The following is a 6,267-nucleotide window of genomic DNA, read 5'->3' as shown; positions in this document are numbered from 1 at the left end:
TTTCTACCTTCTTAACAGCACTATCAACAAGGCAGGTCCTACAGGCCCTAGTTTCTACCTTCGTAACAACACTATCAACAAGGCAGGTCCTACAGGTCCTAGTTTCTACCTTCTTAACAACTCTATCAACCAGGCAGGTCCTACAGGCCCTAGTTTCTACCTTCTTAACAGCACTATCAACAAGGCAGGTCCTAAAGGCCCTAGTTTCTACCTTCTTAACAACTCTATCAACCAGGCAGGTCCTACAGGCTCTAGTTTCTACCTTCTTAACAACACTATCAACAAGGCAGGTCCTACAGGCCCTAGTTTCTACCTTCTTAACAACTCTATCAACCAGGCAGGTCCTACAGGCCCTAGTTTCTACCTTCTTAACAACTCTATCAACCAGGCAGGTCCTACAGGCTCTAGTTTTGTGGCACCTTGACTACTGTTCAGTCGTGTGGTCAGGTGCCACAAAAAACCACTTAGGAAAATTGCAATTGGCTCAGAACAGGACAGCACGGCTGGCCCTCTAATGTACACAGAGAGCTAATATTAATAATATGCATGTCAGTCTATCCTGGCTGAAAGTGGAAGAGAGATTGACTTCATTACTACTTTTATTTATGAGAGGTATTGACATGTTGAATGCACCGAGGTGTCTGTCTAAACTACTGGAACACAGCTCGGACACCCACGCATACCCCACAAGACATGCCACAAGAGGTCTGTCTAAACTACTGGCACACAGCTCGGACACCCATGCATACCCCGCAAGACATGCCACGAGGTATCTTCACAGTTCCCAAGTCCAGAACAGACTATGGGAGGCACACAGCTCGGACATCCATGCATACCCCACAAGACATGCCACAAGAGGTCTGTCTAAACTACTGGCACACAGCTCGGACACCCATGCATACCCCACAAGACATGCCACCAGAGGTCTGTCTAAACTAATGGCACACAGCTCGGACACCCATGCATACCCCGCAAGACATGCCACGAGGTATCTTCACAGTTCCCAAGTCCAGAACAGACTATGGGAGGCACACAGCTCGGACATCCATGCATACCCCACAAGACATGCCACGAGGTATCTTCACGGTCCCCAAGTCCAGAACAGACTATGGGAGGCACACAGCTCGGACACCCATGCATACCCCGCAAGACATGCCACAAGAGGTCTCTTCACGGTCCCCAAGTCCAGAACAGACTATGGGAGGCACACAGCTCGGACACCCATGCATACCCCGCAAGACATGCCACAAGAGGTCTCTTCACGGTCCCCAAGTCCAGAACAGACTATGGGAGGCACACAGCTCGGACACCCATGCATACCCCGCAAGACATGCCACAAGAGGTCTCTTCACGGTCCCCAAGTCCAGAACAGACTATGGGAGGCACACAGCTCGGACACCCATGCATACCCCGCAAGACATGCCACAAGAGGTCTCTTCACGGTCCCCAAGTCCAGAACAGACTATGGGAGGCACACAGCTCGGACACCCATGCATACCCCGCAAGACATGCCACAAGAGGACTGTCTAAACTACTGGCACACAGCTCGGACACCCATGCATACCCCACAAGACATGCCACCAGAGGTCACAGTCCATGGGAGGCACACAGTACTACATAGAGCCATGACTACATGGAACTCTAATCCACAGTACTACATAGAGCCATGACTACATGGAACTCTAATCCACATCAGGTAACTGATGCAGCAGTAGAATCAGATAAAAATACACCGGGGACTGTGACGCAACACACACACACACACACACACACACACACACACACACACACACACACACACACACACACACACACACACACACACACACACACACACACACACACACACACACACACACACACACACACACACACACACACACACACACACACACACACACACACACACACACACACACACACACAAGCTAATGGGGATCCGTAATAAATACAAATACAAATATCCTTCTACTTAATGGGAGAGGACATGCCTGTCAGTTTCATGCTGTATAGATTCATCTCCTTAATGGGAGAGGACATGCCTGTCAGTTTCATGCTGTATAGATTCATCTCCTTAATGGGAGAGGACATGTAGATCTCAGGGAGAGGACATGTAGATCTCAGGGAGAGGACATGTAGATCTCAGGGAGAGGACATGTAGATCTCAGGGAGAGGACATGTAGATCTCAGGGAGAGGACATGTAGATCTCAGGGAGAGGACATGTAGATCTCAGGGAGAGGACATGTAGATCTCAGGGAGAGGACATGTAGATCTCAGGGAGAGGACATGTAGATCTCAGGGAGAGGACATGTAGATCTCAGGGAGAGGACATGTAGATCTCAGGGAGAGGACATGTAGATCTCAGGGTGCAACACTTATTGCCTGACGACTCCAACTATAATGAGACGGCCAACGTTGAAGACGTTTGCGGTGATGTCATAATGAGATGGCCAACGTTGAAGACGTTTGCGGTGATGTCATAATGAGACGGCCAACGTTGAAGACGTTTGCGGTGATGTCATAATGAGACGGCCAACGTTGAAGACGTTTGCGGTGATGTCATAATGAGACGGCCAACGTTGAAGACGTTTGCGGTGATGTCATAATGAGATGGCCAACGTTGAAGACGTTTGCGGTGATGTCATAATGAGACGGCCAACGTTGAAGACGTTTGCGGTGATGTCATAATGAGACGGCCAACGTTGAAGACGTTTGCGGTGATGTCATAATGAGACGGCCAACGTTGAAGACGTTTGCGGTGATGTCATAATGAGTGGCGTTGTGCCAAACAAAGTCATCAGCGATTGGATCATTTAGAACTATTCCCGAGAATTGATTTTTCTAAACATAGCTTTACCCAGTGTGTGTTGTAGTTCTGGCCTAAACCATCAGTTTTTTTTTTTCGGGGACCAATCATAACGGGTAGAATGTGTTTGTGTTCTAGAAATCTTCGGGGTCGGAACTCGGGACGTCACACTGCTTGCTTAGACAGTTCTTCTGCCTCAAACATGTGACTGCCCTCCTGGAACGTTGGGCCACAGAAAGCTAGCTACACATCGATGGGTTTAGGCTACTACATGATACTAGAATATTCCCTATACCTATCTTGAGGTTGATCCAATCTAGCCTATGAACGAAAGTTTTACAAAGTACAGTTGGAAGTCGGAAGTTTACACACATTTAGGTTGGAGCCATTAAAACCCGTTTTTCATCCACTCCACAAAATTTGTGTTAACAAACTATATTTTTGGCAAGTCGGTTACGACATCCACTTTGTTCATGACACAAGTAATTTTTCCAACAATTATTTACAGACAAAATATTTAACTTATAATTCACTGTATCACAATTCCAGTGGGTCAGAAGTTTACATACACTTAGTTGACTTTGCCTTTAAACAGCTTGGAAAATTCCATACAATTATGTCATGGCTTTAGAAGCTTCTGATAGGCTAATTGACATCATTTGAGTCAATTGGAGGTGTATCTGTGGATGTATTTCAAGGCCTTCCTTCAAACTCACTGCCTCTTTGCTTGACGTCATGGGAAAATCTAAAGAAATCAGCCAAGACCTCAGTAAAAAAATTCCACAATTCTGGTTCAACCTTGAGAGCAATTTCCAAACGCCTGAAGGTAACACTATCATCTGTATAAACAACAGTACGCAAGTATAAACACCATGGGACCACACAGCCGTCATACTGCTCAGGAAGGAGACATGTTCTGTCTCCTAGAGATGAATGTACTTTGGTGTGAATAGTGCAAATCAATCCCAGAACAACACCAAAAGACCTTGTGAAGATGCTGGAGGAAACGGGTACAGAAGTATCTATATCCACAGTAAAACGAGTCCTATATCGACATAACCTGAAAGGCCGCTCAGCAAGGAAGAAGCCACTGCTCCAAAACCGCTATAAAAAAGACAGACTATGGTTTGCAACTGCACATGGGGACATTGATTGTACTTTTTGAAGAAATGTCCTCTGGTCTGATGAAACAAAAATAGAACTGTTTGGCCATAATGACCATCGTTATGTTTGGAGGAAAAAGAGGGAGGCTTGCAAGCTGAAGAACACCATCCCAAACGCGAAGCACAGGGGTGGCAGCATCATGTCATGGGGTGCTTTGCTGCAGGAGGGACCTGTGCACTTCACAAAATAGATGGCTTCATGAGGATGGACATTTATGTGGATATATTGAAGCAACATCAGTTAGGAAGTTACAGCTTGGTCACAAATGGATCTTCCAAATGGACAATGACCCCAAGAATACTTCCAAAGCTGTGGCAAAATAGAGTAAGGACAACAAAGTCCAGGTATTGGAGTGGCCATCACAAAGCCCTGACCTCAATCCAATAGAAAAGTTGTGGGCAGAACTGAAAAAGCGTGTGGGAGCAAGGAGGCCTACAAACCTGACTCAGTTACACCAGCTCTGTCAGGACCTTATTGTGGGAAGCTTGTGGAAGGCTAACCGAAACGTCTGACCCGGTAATGAATTTCCTCCTCTTCTTCCGAAGAGGAGAGGCGAGAAGGATCGGAGGACCAATATGCGGCGTGGTAAGTGTCCATGGTTCTTTTTAATACGTTAAGGCACACATGAACAACTGACTACAAAAACAAGAAATGTGAAAACTCAAAACAGTCCTATCTGGTGCAAACACAGAGACCGGAACAATCACCCACAAACACACAGTGAAACCCAGGCTACCTAAGTATGATTCTCAATCAGAGACAACTAATGAAACCTGCCTCTGATTGAGAACCATACTAGGCCGAAACATAGAAATTCCCAAAACCTAGAAAAACAAACATAGACTGCCCACCCAACTCACGCCCTGACCATACTAACTAAATACAAAACACAGGAAATAAAGGTCAGAACATGACAGACCCAAGTTAGACAATGTAAAGGCACTGCTAACAAATACTAATTGAGTGTATGTAAACTTCTGACCCACTGGGAATGTGATGAAAGAAATAAAAGCTGAAATGAATCATTCTCTCTATAATTATTCTGACATTTCACATTCTTAAAATAAAGTGGTGACCTTAATTGACCTAAAACAGGGACTTTCTACTCAGATTAAATGTTAGGAATTGTGAAAAACTGAGTTTAAATGTAGAGTATTTGGCTAAGTTGTATGTAAACTTTCCGACTTCAGCTGTAGGTGCACAGGTCGAGAAACCAATTTGAGTAATCAAGGTGACAGACTGACATTTTCAACACTGCCTTTGTGGGGTAATTTCCTATTCAAGAGAGAGAGAGACTTTGTCATTTCTTCAAACAATCATCTTTATTCAATATCAATTAATTATTGAAAAAACCATCGACCCAACAGTCCTGACTGAGAGAGCCTAACTGATAATGATAAAATATAGGACTTTAAAAAACGCTAAGTCAGACTTGTTCCAACTCCCATAAGCCACCATGGTTATCTACTCAGGATTATGTTTTACCACCAACCTGGCTTAGTTTCCCAGATGCCAGGAAGATAAGACAACGAGGCGTTGTTCTAAACTCATCCAGACTATCTCTATCTCGGGTCACACACACACACCACATCTTGTCTAGGAAATGCCAACTTTAGGTTTTTATCACCAAGCCATTGTCAGCTCAAGCTATCTCTAGCAAAACCATTTCCCTTGAACCATGCGTCCAGACTAACTGCAGGAAGCTGGAGTGGTAACCGTCTCTTTAACACTTTCCAGCCCAAGCTTCAAAAAGACTCCTCTCAGTTAACTCAGAAAGGGAGAGAGAGAAAGAGTCCTGAGAAGCTTACTCTATTTCATAAAACAACCATTGGGTGCATAAATATAACATAATCGTGTAATCCTGATTTCACACCTTGCACAATCTTACATTTACATTTACATTTAAGTCATTTAGCAGACGCTCTTATCCAGAGCGACTTACAAATTGGTGCATTCACCTTATGACCTGCATCTAGCTGATCTAGGGTGTAAATCATTAATTCAACAATTGAAAAACTAGTTTCTATTGGACAAATTCAGGTATGTTTATCCCTGCTTCGTTCCGTTTCAGAATCGGTTTAAGAATAGAACCGTTTAAGAACCGTTTAAGAATCGGTTTAAGAATAGAACCGTTTAAGAATCGGTTTAAGAATAGAACCGTTTAAGAACCGTTTAAGAATCGGTTTAAGAATAGAACCGTTTAAGAATCTGTTTAAGAATAGAACCGTTTAAGAATCGGTTTAAGAATAGAACCGTTTAAGAATCGGTTTAAGAATAGAACCGTTTAAGAATCGGT

The sequence above is a fragment of the Oncorhynchus gorbuscha genome, unplaced genomic scaffold (assembly GCF_021184085.1).
Source record: "Oncorhynchus gorbuscha isolate QuinsamMale2020 ecotype Even-year unplaced genomic scaffold, OgorEven_v1.0 Un_scaffold_869, whole genome shotgun sequence".
Lineage (NCBI taxonomy): Eukaryota > Metazoa > Chordata > Actinopteri > Salmoniformes > Salmonidae > Oncorhynchus > Oncorhynchus gorbuscha.
The sequence above is the reverse complement of the archived record's forward strand: the minus strand, read 5'-3'. Positions refer to the sequence as shown.